Raw genomic sequence first — 15,505 nt, 5'->3', positions numbered from 1 at the left:
TCTATTGTGATAACACTGCAACAATTGATATATCTAAGAATTTGGTACTACATTCTAAAACTAAATATGTTTCTATCAAACTGGATTTTCTAAAGGAGAATGTTGAAGCAAAAGAAGTAAAACTAGTTTATGTGAATACTAAATAGCAGATTGTAGATATTTTCACTAAGCCTTTGCCTAAGGAGACTTTTTAATATCTCAGAGATCATCTTGGGGTCATACCCCCACCGGTAGAGACTTAGACAGTTGATGTTTGTCATCAACCGGCAGAATTAACAGAGAAATCTTTTACTCCGGCTTTTATGAGGTGAGCTACTTCTCAGAGGGAGAAGTTGGAATGCTCAATTGATTGGTATTTTGTATTTTAACCTAGTTTTGTATTAGCTTTGGCATTTGATGTCAAAGGGGGAGAGATTGATATGGAAAAAAACAAGGAAAACTCATGTTACTCCTAGGGGGGAGTGATTGTTACTTTGGGAGAGATTGATTACTCTTTGTATCTAAATTTTGATTTCTGATTATAATCTCTTTTGGGAGATTGTTGGTTTTTGGTATTTGGCATTTCTGTTTTGGCACTTTGATGGTTTTTCTATCTTGTGTTGCCATCAATGCCAAAGGGGGAGATTGTTGGTATTTTGGATATGTTGATATGGTTTTTTCATTGATGTCAACACCTATTAACACTTATCAACTCTGGCACTTTGGAGAATTAGCAATGTTCACCAGCAAGCAAGTGACCTTATGCACAGTCACCGGTATCTAGTTCACCGGCAGGATATATTGTTCACTGGCACTTGGTTATGTTGAAGACATCGTTTGGACAATTTGTCTTGGAGATTTGTTCATTGGTATATTCATGTTTGCATATTTTTTGTTACCGGCAAATAGGTCCAAGATAAGCACCGGCAGGCTTATCTATTCCAGATCAGCACGGCACGCTTTGGAGATAATTTATCAATGTTGTAAATGCATTAAGCTGGCATGTTGAATCGGATATTGCATTACTTGTAAATTGTTTTATTGTAATATCTTTTAGAGCCAGCCTACTAAAATTGGTCTTAGGTTATGGTATATATGTAAGATCTTATTTGTAAGATCGATATGCGATTGGAAAAAGGAATTGTAAGAAGGTATATGCAAGAATAAGTAGAGCTATACACGCAGACATCATTTGAAGGTGAAGGAAGCTTTTGTGAAGGCATATCAAAACTAAACCGGTACTGAATCTAGCATATGAAGATGCTATTTTGAGAAGTACATCATTATTGAATTTAACCATCCAATTGTAGTCAATGTGACTCCTATTTGTGTTTGAGCAGTGAGCTCTAGGTGCTTAGCCTTTCTGCATGTGCAGACCCCATTTGTATACACATACTATCTTTAGTAGTATCATCTGATTGTGGGTAAGGTTTCCCACTGTGGTTTTTCCCCTTATAGGGTTTCCATGTACAAATATTGGTGTTATGTGTTGTGGATGTTATTATCTTTCTGTTTCATGCATTAATCTTTACTGGTATTGCAATTAACTGATAAACTGTCTACCGGCATAAAGTTTGGTTAAGTTATTTTTAGTTTAAATTTATTAGACAACTGATTCACCCCCACCCCTCTCTCAGTTGTCTCTAGGACCTAACAAACTCATTGATTGGATCAAAAAACAAGATCTTGAGAAAACAATGGTGCCAACCATGAATCCAGTAAAACCTACTATGCTGACTAGAAACCATGAATCTAGCTAGGCATTTTGTCTACCATAGATCCTACACCAAAGACGACAAAAAAATATAAAATATTGATTGCAAAAAAGAAATAAGATGTCATTAATGATAATTAATAGAATCTACGACTAAGGAAGACACCCAACCAATCTTCAAATGCCACAAAGATGGCCAAATACAAACAAAAATTGGAGCTAAGACAAATATGTGTAGAGGTCAAAGATTGGGACCTACTCCGCAAGGAATAAAGATCTCAAATCAAACAAGTCGATCCACAGCAAAATGAATGTAGCCAAAAATGTATGATAGAAATCAGGATGAACATATGAACAAGTCGATAGAAAGGCTAGTACCAATAATAAATATCTATTATGTCAATGGAAATGCAATAGCTAAAAGCCTGGTTGCCAATATAAGTGAGGAATCTACAAAAAAATTGGATGCAAACAAGAATATCCAAGTCACATCAACCAAAAGTTAGATTTGAGTCAACCAAAGGAAGATGAGCACCTACAAAATGCTTCAAACCCACAAATCAAGCAATAATAGTCTATGACTCTCTAGTTGGAATTAAAACTCCACCAATAGTTTAAAAACGTTCCTAAAACTAGAAAATGTGATGCCAAAGATAATTATTGGTTTACAAAAAATACACACCATCCAGAAAAACATGAAACCTAGCATAAATAAGCAACTTTACAAAACTATATGAGATTGTAAAATTGTTGTCATTGATGTCAACCGATATAGGATGGCAACTGGTATGGGAGATTGATGAGAAGTGTTGTCATTGATGATTACTGGATATGGTATCATTGATGTCAACTAGCATAGCAGGTCACCGGTAGGGAAGAGAAGGTCATATAGCATCATGTCCATTGGAGTCACCGATACACAAGTTAGTATTGACTTGTGTTGAAGACATAAGTACTTTAGGCCGGTAAGTGACATGTTGGCAGTGCATAGTTGCCAACCAACAAGAGAGCAGAATGTTAGGCAGTTGATTGTGATGAAGAGCGGGAATGTTACCTAAATTACACCAACACTAGAGAAGAAGTATGTGCAGCACACTGGTATGCTATATGGATGTGAAATAGAAATACTCCCACCGGATAAAGATGCAGTTAACATTTGAAGAGATGACTAATAGTGAATGTGCCTGATTGAAGATATATTGCTCAAACAAGGAAGCCACATTGGTAAAATGCAAGATGCAGATGAAAAGGATCCACTCCCACCAGTTAGATGAGATCATCTCCTATTATGCATGGAATGCATCATAGTTATCAGAGATAAGATAAAAGAGTTAAAGGCAAGTGTTCGAAGGCTCACACTAGATCAACTGGTCAAACTCTAAGTTGCCTTAGGTGCATGAGATAAGAGATATGCATCGGATTAGTCGGATATACATGTTGAGTTGTCAATACAGAAATTGAAGGATATGTTTGTCACTTTGACAAACCAATTGATAAGAGAATTGGCCTATAGATGAAGAAGGCAAGCTTGAGAAGTTGCAGACAGATGGATAATTTTGAAGATTGATGACATGGTCTCATCAAGGTGTTCACCGGTAAGTATGTCCACCAGTTCTGATGAAAAAGTGTAGATGCAGAAGGCTCTCATCTAATGAAGGTGATCATGAGGTAGGTTGGCATGTGTGCTAACCATTTTAGATGCTCCACTAGAAGAGAAATAGAAGGCAAGGGTAAAGACAAACTGGTTAGAGTATAACCGGGAGGGTCTATGAAACGATAGATGAACCCGGCTAAGTGGTTGGTCGGTGCTCTTTTTTGGACTGACACAACTGAACTAGCAAAGCTGGATGCCGACAAAAGGGGCCATGTGAAGGTGAAGTGGCATGCATGCATAGGTCAGTGTGATTTCTTGGCGAATTCATTGGCGATTGGTCCAACATTTATGATGACTATGAAGCTCGAGGAATGAAGGTAGAGGATTGCAGCTCGAGATGAAGGAAACATTAGAGATCCAGTGCAGAATGATCTTACAAATTGAAGAGGATAAAGGTAACTACATCACTTATGTGATCAATCAAATAAAAGACCGAAAAACATACTACCGACGGCAAACAGAGAGAAGACATGTTTTTCAAGGTAAACGGATAGGTGATGCTCATTGATTGAGTGTTGAACATCGATCAAGGACATGATATCAGATTGGATTTGATCTGTCATGATGATCAGAGATCTTACAGATGCAGATTCAGTGCATGGCGAAAACCCTAGTGTGTCAATGTTCAAACTCACGTTTAGGCAGGAAAATATTGCTATAAGTATGCGAGCCAAAGATATTGGTGTGGTTGTCAAATGAGAGAGTGTTTCTTCTACATGAGAGATCAAATCAGTCAAGTTCTCAATGAGAATCAATGAAGAGTCTGAGTGTGTGAGTGAGAAACAAGTGGAAGAGTTCAACCGAAAATAGTAAGGCAGTCGGTAGATGGCTATTGAGTCTGACAAAGGAGTAAGCTGGTGGTGACTAAACCAACAGAGAAGAGTTACAGAAGATTACAAAGAAGGAAAGTTGAGAACCAATAGGATCTAGATGGTAGACATCTGAGTGAGTTATCAAGACCAATGGTGGACAATAACAGTGTGGCAGAAATAAAAGAGAACTGGTGGAGAGAAGAACCGATAGAGAGCAGAATAGGTAGAGAAGAAGAAGAGGTTGAACCAGCATAGGTACAATAGAGAGCAAGGTGTAGCAAAGAGTGGGTTGCAGCAAGAGATAAGGTTCCTATAGAGAAAAGGTGAAGAGAGAACCGGTCGAGTGACATACATAAGAGTTATAAATTTGTTTTCTAAAAAAATAACTTTTGTATTCAAAATATGATTTTATAATCACTAAGTTAGAGCTCAGGTGTTGGGGTTGGTGCTCCTTAGGTTGGTGCCCTAAATCAGGGGTTGGTGCTCCTTGGATTGGTCCCCTAAAGTAGGAGTGGTACTCCTTGGGTTGGTTCCCTAAATGTTGTAACTAAAAGGTTCATTGTGAGGTTAGATTGGAGCAGTAGTCTCCAACAGCAATTCTCACCGAGGTTTTTCCCATCTTGGGTTTTCCTCATACATCTGGTGTTATGTGATATCCCTTTCATGTGTGATTGCATTTATGTTAGTCTTCAATCTAACCAGTAAGTCTTTTTTTTGTTAGATCTGTTAACTAGTATACACACATAGGATAGAAAAGGGAAAAGTTTATAAATCATTGATTCAGCCCCCTCAGTGACAACTAGTGTTCAACAAAAATGTTTTCAAAAAAAACACCAATCGAAATAATAAGTTGTAATTCACTTAAATGGGGAAGCCATGATCTTTAATATGAAGTCGTCTATTTGTAATAATTGCTTTACAATAGCATGTCAGATGATAGAGACTAACAATACAAATTAGCTTCAAAGATGCCCAGTTTGCCTAAAAACCTTATCACAAACAATAAAAATCAAGCATAGATGATGAGAAAAGGCCTCCAAATAAAAAGATTCCTCCAACCAATGAAGAGATGATAATAAAAATTGACATAATACATCCTCAATTAACCTACCAAATTATAGAGCCCGGATAGGGCAAAATAAAGTCACGAATATTGTAGGGAAAGGATAATGAGCCCATGTAAGAAAACTACAAATATGATAAAAAGCTAGAAAAAAATGGAGCAGACTGGGACCTGTCAAATGAAATGGTTGAAGAGATAAATCATTAATCTAAAATATTTTTGGGACCTCAACTATTCTAGTGAAGTCTCAAACTGAAAAGTGATGTCAATCGATAGGCTCTGATACCATGTTGGATCAAAGCTCCCAAGTCAAGATCTCAAACACAAGAACTTCCACAAAGAGAGAGAATATTAATCATGAGTAAATGATGTATAGATGATATGAAATAAAATGTACAAGAGAGAAAGGAGTACCAATGAGGTGTGAGGGTAGCTATAACTACCTACCAACTATTAGCACAAAATACTAAGTGTAAGCAAATAAAATAATATTAGATCTTACCGAATACCTAGAAAGATAATATGATACCTAAGTAAACTTAAGCACATGAGTAAATAATAATTTACTTTAACACCAGAGAGAAGATAAAGTATTATGTAGAGCACATGAAATTATCATATAAATTCCAAAGGTATTATTGTACCATTCTTTCACATTGTCATGTTCAATTGAGATGGTGCAAAGAAATAAATATTGAAACCCTCGTGTCACTTGCAAACAAGTCAATACAATCTCGAGATATAACAATTTAGTCCATACTTGTGGTACACCTAAACACCTCAAACATGAGAAGTTATTTATAGATAATATGATTGTCCCCAAACTATAAGAAAAATTATTGAAATGAAGAAAAGAGTGGAGCAACCTTGTGAACCATCATGTTCAGGTAAAAGTACTAGCTACACTTTTCAAGCTTCTAAAAAATCTTCCTAGACTTTTGTGACCTTGAGAGAGATACATACATACTTCACATATTCGTCTATCTTATTTCTATACCATAAATCCATATCTTCAATTGTAGAGAAATACAATACAATATTCAGGACCTATGTGACACCTATCCTATATGGTCATAATCTGACATCTTCAACTACTTGTAAACATAAAATTCAGAAGATAAGATGCACAGAGAGAGAGAGAGAGAGAGAACAAATGTACAAATTCATAAAAATCATTCCTAGTCCATCATTGTTCCACTCAAGGATCATTTCACTATATCAACAATGAACTTTAGAACAGTATATTTGATTATCATTTTTGATGTCCAACCATGAACTTCAGATCAATAGCACATTTGATCAATAGATTATCCAACCATAAACTACATTCTAACATCCAATGATGAACATTCAACATTCAAACTATTGGGTGAAAATTTTGTAAACTAGTGAAGGGTTACAAAATTTGAGTTTCGCAACAGTAAATGAGATAATACTTCTCAAAAGGATAAATACAATCGCTCCTAATTATAAGGGAAGCTCCCCCCCCCCCCCCCCTTTCTATTGCAATTTCTATTTTCCATATTCTACCTGCTAACTTAACACTAATCCAAGATGCCACAACAATTCCATTCTCTTTTTTCAAAACAAGTTTTATCTAATTCTTTATTTAGAACATATTTCTTCTTTCAATTTAAACGACTCAAACTTGCAGTAATATTAAAACTAGGCTAATTAGGAAGTAAAGTGTCAATGAAAGATCCCTTTTCTACAAATGAATTAGGGATGGACCTTGTGTATACAAAGAACTCAAAGTTTATTTTAAATACCTAAGACCTATCAACCAAAGTCACCCTTTTGGTGCAGATCGGTTTTATAAACTCAAAATGCACCAAAGTCATCCTTTTGGTGCAAATTGGGTTTATAAACACGAAATGCACCAGAGTCCCCCTTTTTGGTGCAAATTGGGTTTATAAACCCAAAATGCACCAAAGTCACCCTTTTTGGTGCTAATCAAGTTTAAACCCGAAATGCACCAAAGTCGCCCTTTTTGGTGCAAATTGGCATTATAAACCTGAACTGCACCAAAGTCACCCTTTTTGGTGCAAATTGGCATTATAAACCTGAACTGCACCAAAGTCGCCCTTTTTGGTGCAAATCGGGTTCATAAACTCGAAATGCACCAAATTCACCTTTTTTGGTGTAAATCGGGTTTATAAACTCATATTGCACCAAAGTAACCCCTACTTGAAATTTTTGGCCTTTTTTTCCAACTTTGTGAAATCTTCAAATCCATACTGCACTCCATTCCAAATGCCAAATTCTGCACACTAGAACCAAATAACTCTGAATACAAGCTACCTTGCAACAATATGAATATTTGTTGAAGAGAAATGGAGATGATAATGTTCAAGATGGAGATCTAGACACTTAGTCATTTTTATGCATTTCTAGTTTAGTGTCATTTTGTAATTCCAAATGATACTTTAAGTGTCTTTTTGTATATACAATTTTGCATGTAGGAAGGCACGTGTTCTAACTCAAATAGGTCTCTACTTTTGACTTGGTCACAAATTAGTTGTATCTTTCCTAGTTTCATGTTTCACCTCTCCTCTATATATATGAGGATTTTAATTGTAATAAGGATCTTTTTCTATCATTATTTTATTCAACAAAACTCTACCAAAGTGAAAAGAAAAGTGAGACTTGGTGTTCATATTGTGAATTTGAAAACTTAATCAAAGAGAAGACAAGCTTGGCTTTCAAACTTTGTGTTGGAATTGAAATTAAGTATGATATAAATATTCTTATGTTATTGGTTTTATATATTCTTGAAAGATCTAAGTTGTGTATTGTTATCACTGCAAATATTGAGAACTTGATTTTATAAAGGTGGACTTTGTGTTACTTTGAGAATTCAAGAATAGGAAATCGGTGTGGATAATATCAAGAAGTCTTTGAGCTTTTATCTGTTGTCCTTGAAGTTTATATTAAGTGGATAAGAAGGTAAATTATAAGTTGTTCTTTACTAAGTTATCTTGTTGGAGTAGAAAGTCTTACAATATATCTGAAATTCTTTGAACAAGCAATATATTAGCATTTGGAATACGCTGGTTGATAGGACTTAAGTGTTTGAAGGAAAATTTGAGTTCTTTGTATACACAAGGCTCATCCCTAAGTCGTTTTTAGAAAAGGGATCTTTCATGGACACTTTACTTGCTAATTAGCCTAGTTTAATATTACTGCAAATTTGAGTTGTTTAAATTAAAGAAGAATATGTTCTAAATGGAGAATTAGATAAAAATTGTTCTGAAAAAAAAAAAATGAATGAATTTTTTGTGGCATCCTGGATTACTGTAAAGTTAGCAAGTAAAATAGAGAAAATAGAAATTGCAGTAGAAAGGGCGAGCCTTCCCTTATAATTAGGAGAGATTTTATTTTTCCTTCTATGAAGTATTATCTCATGTACTATCATGAAACTCAAATTTTGTAACCCTTCATTAGTTTACAAAATTTTCACCTCACACAAACATAAGTTGAAATTAATGACAACACATTGTCACCATAACTACAACAATCTCTCCAAACTTTAGAAGCTAAGATACAACAAGTCAATGCAATACTTTTACGTTGGCATCAATGACAATACACAATCACCACAACTACAACAATCTCCCCCTTTGTCATTGATGGCAACACTTTCTAAATGTTCATTTTTCTCTCCCCCTTTAACATCAAGCGAAAAGGTAAAATAATCTTCTAAAATAATAAGCATACTCCCTCGGATAGCATCAACATAAACATACTCAATATCTACTCCCCTTAAGGGGTACCCTAATTAATCTAAGAAAAAAGATATATCTTGAATTGCTCCCCTTGGACAGATGCACCATCTATGTATCTAGTTAGACAGAGGGGAAACAACCCCTAACTTTAGTTTCATATACTCAAATGTGTCCTTTGAAAGATATTTTGAAAATATTTCTACAACCTAATCCTTTGTAGGTACATACTCCAATTTCACCTCTTGATCTAAAACTTTATCTCTTAGAATGTGATATTGAGATATATGTGCTTAGTTCTAGAGTGCATCACTGGATTCGTTGAGATATTGATGGCACTTTATTGTCACACAAAATGGGAATTATCTCATCATATATTATCTATAGTAGTATGTGAAAATATTACAATGGGGAATGCACATGCATTTAGGCACACTGCCTAGAGCTCACTTCTCAAAATAGGATAATCTGGAAGGCTACAACCCTCAGGGAAGGTTCACTACATTACAATAATATTTAGATTGCAATTCGGTTAAGATGAACTAAAATAATAGCATCTCCTAATGCATTACCTTGATGTCCTCTAAGGTCTACTTCATCCACAACATCTGAGTACAAAAAGATGCTATTGAATTATATTCTACTTTTGTTGCATATAGGGACATTGAATATTTCTACATAGTAAACCTTGAGACCAACCTACTTCCCAAAAAAGAAGGTTCCACAATCGGTACTTCTTCTATCATCAACACTACCAACCTAATCAGTATTAGTACAAGGACTTAAGTCAAAATCATTACCCTTTTGATATCATAATCCATAGTCCAAAGTGTTTTTAAAATATCTAAAATTTATTTAACTTCATTTAGATGAGTTTCTTTTAGAGTGACTTGAAACATTGCAATCAAACATACTGTATGCATGATTATAGACCTGGATGTAGTTAAGTATAGTAGGCCCCCAATCATGGATCTATACTGAGTGTAACAAGTTACTACTATTAAACTTAACAAAGAAACTAAATTGAGGTAATTGAAGTATAAGAATTGTTAGAGTAAAGGTATTAGTTTACTTAATTAATTAGGTAATATTGATTTAATAATTAAGTCACCTTTTCTCTATTTCACTTAAGCTAAATTTAGGAAGCTAAACTTAGGAATATTAATAATTAATTTATTATTAATTATTAATTGCTTTTAGGGTTTTCCTTTGTAGGTTTGATCTCCTTTTATAAGGATTGATCCCTTTTGTTAATCATTATCTGATTATCATTATTGCATTCTTCTTCTCTAGGTTCTCAAAGAATCTTTATGTTTTATGAATCTTTCATTGTTGTGATAGGTTATTTGCATACAGGTGTTCACTAGGTTCTGTGAGGTTGTTTTCCATAACTTTTTCATTGTATCAGAGCTTCAGACCTGAGGCTTTCCTGTTCTTCAGATTGGGAGATTCTACCTATAGCAGGTCTTCTATGCAATTTGGGTTCATTTGGACCTCACCATTGAATCCAGCATGTGTCAAATAGTCAAGACTGACCTTTTGTTTGTCAATTTTTGATTCACAAGGCCAGATCTGTGAGGGTTTGAAATTTTAGCTTTTTATGATCCAGGTGGGCAACTATTTTTTGGAGCAATTTAGGCAAAAAAAGACATCATGGTTGGCTTCAAAAGGTCAATTCCATGAATTTTCATATATAATTTGATATATTTGGGCATCACTGACCTCTGAGGCAAAACAAAAAAAATTACCTATACGGTCATACCGCCACTTGTGCACACACTTCGAAGAAAAAATTTGGAGTATTTTTTATTTTCCCCTTATCGTTTTATTTTCTTTTTCCAAAAAAATTTAAAAATAATATTATAAATATATTCAATTAAAAAAAAAGCTTTATTTTAAAAGATTTTTTGGGGACTTCAAAAAGTTTTTTTTTTTAACTTGTGCAAGAAGGGGGGTATACCCACTGCTGCAGTCTGTACAGACTGCAGTCGTATGCCCTGCGATAGAACCGACGACTTTTGGCAGGCCCCCCGCCATTGTTTTTTTGGTGGTCCTCCCCCACTATTTTTCCAGCAGCCACTGACCCATGCTGCCACTGAAGCCTCTCCTTCAGGCCACCGGTTGTTTTTTTCGACCATCCACCATTTTTCGGTGACCGCCTATTTTTTTTCAAGCACAAAAAAAATTTCTGGCAATTGTTTTTTTTCAGCAAATTTTTTTTTCAATGGAATATTTTTCAGGCGAACTTTCCTGGCAAACATGTTTGTTTGGGCAGACAGGGAATAATCTCGGAATATTTTGTTGATGTCAGCAATACGGAAGCCTTTGCATGGCCCCTAAGACCCTCTTTCTGCCCTAAAAGAGGGGTTTTTTTTTCTTTTGGGCATATGATATTGTTTTTTGGCAAACAAGATATCATTGAAAAGCGTGTTTTGTCTACTTTTTAGATTTGTGGGTTTCATCACCTAGTTTTGTTGCAGGTACATTTTACAACCATTTGAAGTTAGAGGTGTTGTTTTCAATCCTGAGCTCATATCATTTCACCAGTATCTCTATTTTTCATGATTCCAACGGTTTTGGGATGGTGTTTTAGATCTCTTCACAGCCATCCATGCACTTTTTCTAGATTTTACTCCAGGTACATTTTTTCAGTTTTTTGTGTTTTCACACTTTGGTGAATTACTTGGACATATGAGCTCGTGGAAACTTCTAGTTTGTGTGGGATGACTCTTTTTTGGTTGCTCTTCATGTATTTCTAGTTTTATGTTTTTTTTTTGACATTCTGAGCTTTCATTGTAAGCACTTATGATTTTTTAATCGCACTGAGGAAAAGTGCCTCTATATTGCACATGTATTATGGGATCTTGCACATCAACTTTGTGCCTTCTTGTACTCGCACTATGATATAAAGTTCCATGGGGGTTTGATGTTTTCCTTTGTTTGCCTTCATGCATTTCTCATGCATGTGTGTCTTGGTTTGCACACCCTTTGTATTTGCTTGTACTTTCATCTTTGCACGGTTAGATGTTCTTGGTTCTTCTTCATGCACCACATTATGGCTTTTAGATTCAATTTACCTTGCATGCCTCTCCCTTGTCATCATTATGGGCAGGTTTCTATTGTTGGTTCTAATTCTTCCTTGGTTTCATATTGGAGTGAGCTATGTATTCAATATTTGTTCCTATGTACTAGGAAGATGCAGCGGCTGGTTACCCGTGCATTTCGGTGAGATGGAATACTTACCATATGGACACTCTTGCATTCCTATTTTTTGACGTGACCTTCACTTCTTTCATTTGATCAGTTCTTCAGACTATTGGTACTTTTTCCATCTGTATCTTTGGGTTCCAGATGTTTTGCATGTGTTTTCCATCCGATTCAGATTCAAGTAGTGTCTGTTGGCATTTTTGATGATTATGTTGCGATTGTCATTTATGGACACACACTTGCATTGAGATCATTTTTGTATGTATAAGTTAAAGCTCAATCGGTACATGTTCCAACCGGTATGATGCATTATAGTCCTTAGACTATTGGTGTTTTGCAGAAAGTGATTACCGATCTGAAGCGGTATGTTGACCCCAAGCGGTTCGAGGATCTCAAGCAGTATGAAGGATCAAAGTGGCAGAACACATATTTCCCAGTCTTCATTTTGTCAAACCGACAACCGGTATTTTTCTTGAACCGGTATTTTATATGAATCGGTAATACTCTGTGATGAGTTACCATCCACCGATTGTGTGACAGTGCCAACACTTTAATGGTGCTTTTTGTGTCATGTTACTGAATATGTCTAGATGCTTTGAACCTAGGAAATTGTATTGTAATCCTATTGGATTGACATGAAATCAGATTCCTTTATAACGACATCATGTCTAGGGTTTTAGGTTGTTGTTGATGTTGTTGCGGGGGTTTAAGGTGGTTGATGAGTTAGAGAGAGTATGAATGTGTAGAAGACTGAAGTAATGCTGGAATGCATTAGGAATGAGCTATCAAGGATCTAACCAAGCAATCTTTGCTATTTTCTAGATCACTCACTTGTTGCTTACTAACATCTTCGACAAGTATCTAGCCCTTAACTGGGTAGGCCTAAAAGCCTTTTGTAAATCCTCTAACAAGGTGGTTCACATCTATGGATCTAAAATCCTCTAGCAAGGTAGTCTTTAATCAGACTTATCTCCTAATAGAGATTGAGATTCCTAACAGGATCTGTTCTTGTAAAGAACATTATATGACCTTAACCGGTCTGGTTCCTATTCTGCAGATAGTTACTTGTGAGTTCCATCTCACTGTGGTTTTTCCCATTTGGGTTTCCACGTCAAAATCTCTTTTGTTATGGTGTTTGTGCTTCTGTGGGTGAATGCATTATTTTCTATTTGGTTTGCATGTGTGCTAACTGGTTTGTATGCTAAACTGTTTTACCGGTTTACTGTTAGTCTAGCAAAGTGTTTAAGTGCAAAGATTTTTACCATACTAATTCGCCCCCCCCTCTTAGTATTCATCAATTGCTATCAGAGCCAACCTCTCTATAAGTTTAGCCACTTGGAAAGAGATATGGGGGAATACACATTGAGGGAACTTACTCATCAGCTCACTCAGTCTAAGCAAGCCTATGATGATCTTATGGTCAAATATAAGGCCTCTCAAGCAAAAAGGAGAGAGCATGTTGAAGAGTTGATGGAGCTATCCAAAAATAGTTCTTCTGATGAAGCGGACATGGAAACCCTGATTCAAGAAGTAGAAAAGCTGAATGAATCCAATTCCAACCTAAGAAAAGAATTGGAAGGACTGACTATCTGAATGTGCCAAGAGCTTGAGAACCAGAGGAAAGCTAAAGATCTGGTCAAAGACAAAGATCATGAAAACTCCAAGCTGAAGCAAGAGATCAGTGCCCTAACTGCTCAAATCCATGTGAGAAAAGTGGAAAAGGAAGACATGCAAGGAGAACTGAACATTGCCATCTTTGAGAATGAAAACCTAATGGAAACAAATGCTACTATTTCCAAAGAACTCTCTGAGTCAAAGGAAATACTTGCTAAGTTCAACAAGAGTACTGTCAAGCTAGAGCAAAAGCTTGAATCTGCCAAACCTGTCAAGAATACTGATGGACTTGGTTATTCTGGTCATGAGGAAGGTGAGACCTCTAGTACAAATGTTGGAGCATCAAAGAAACAACCAGCCTCAAAGGATAAAGGTAAGCAAAAGTTTAAACCTATTTGCTTTAACTGTCTTAAAGAAGGACATACTGCCAATGTGTGTAGGAGTACGGCTTACAATAATTTTCCTTATTTCCTAAATGATAAGCCTAGATCCTATAGATTCAATGGTAATTGTTATGCATGCAACAAGTTTGGGCATAGAGCATCTGAATGTAGGTTTGTTATGAACAACACTGTAAGATATCCTCAAAGGACCCAAGGAGTTGGTCCTGAACCTTTTGTGAACCGAAATCACAACCGGTTTAATACCTTCAATCATCAGTCAAGAAGTGGTGGCTATCAAGTGGCAACCGGATGGAGAGAAAACTGTATGGTCTATCATGGTCATGGTCACACTGCTGCAACATTCAAGAGGAAGTTCGGCAACATGAATAATGGACCTTGGAGAGCACCTGGAATGGTCTACTATCATTGCAATAAACCGGGTCACATTACCAGATTCTGCAGATCAAGAAAGAATATATCGGATGATATACCAGTCACTCTGGAAGGAAAGATTGATATTGACACTGTTCAAATGGATATGAACAAAACCTAGAAGAAAAAACTAGCGGTGTTACAAGAAGAACCAATTTCTACACCTAGTGTGGAAATATCAAAACTGGCAAACTAAGCATCAGAAAAACTTAGGGGGAGCAAACGGCAAAATGTTTTGAACCCCTGATTTACACCGGTAAAAGACCTTAACTGGTATGCGATACCTGTCATTCGACGGAAGACCAGAAATGGTAAAAGGCAAATTAGGGTTTACGCCCTAATGGTGGAGCATTAATTACGGTAGGTGAGGAATATGTTTAAGAGGAATTTTCAAATCATTTCTCACTATCATTTTTTCGAGCAAAGAAGGTTTTCAAGTGCAGAGCAATGAAAAAGTGATTTTTGCTACGATTTAGAGAAATTTAGAAACCTTGAAGGAGATTCAAAAGCAAATTACAAATGGTCAAGAGAAGAATGCAAAGTGGTGATTTAGCAATCGACAAAGTTGAAGGCGAAGTGGAATTTGCAAAGCCCTAAATTCTCAATTTCCGAAAGGTATTTCTCAAGTTTTATGTTTTGTCATGGCTTCCGTATCTTATGATAATTCTAGTGCAACTGTCGATTCTATGGATTTCATTCAAAGAAAATTGAAATATAATACCTACTCACAAGTATCGGATGGGGTTATAGTAGAAGAAGGGATTTCAGATTATATAGACTACAAAATCGAAGACCTAGGGTCTCTTGTGATCCATTCGCAGCTAGGTCTATTATGTGGGAAGGATAAAAAGATCAAACCAGAGTATAGCATTTTGGAGAAGAAGAAACTTCACAATGCGGTTTACTTCCTTGAGGATTTCACAGA

This window comes from Cryptomeria japonica, chromosome 11 (assembly GCF_030272615.1).
Source record: "Cryptomeria japonica chromosome 11, Sugi_1.0, whole genome shotgun sequence".
NCBI classification, from domain to species: domain Eukaryota; kingdom Viridiplantae; phylum Streptophyta; class Pinopsida; order Cupressales; family Cupressaceae; genus Cryptomeria; species Cryptomeria japonica.
The sequence above is the reverse complement of the archived record's forward strand: the minus strand, read 5'-3'. Positions refer to the sequence as shown.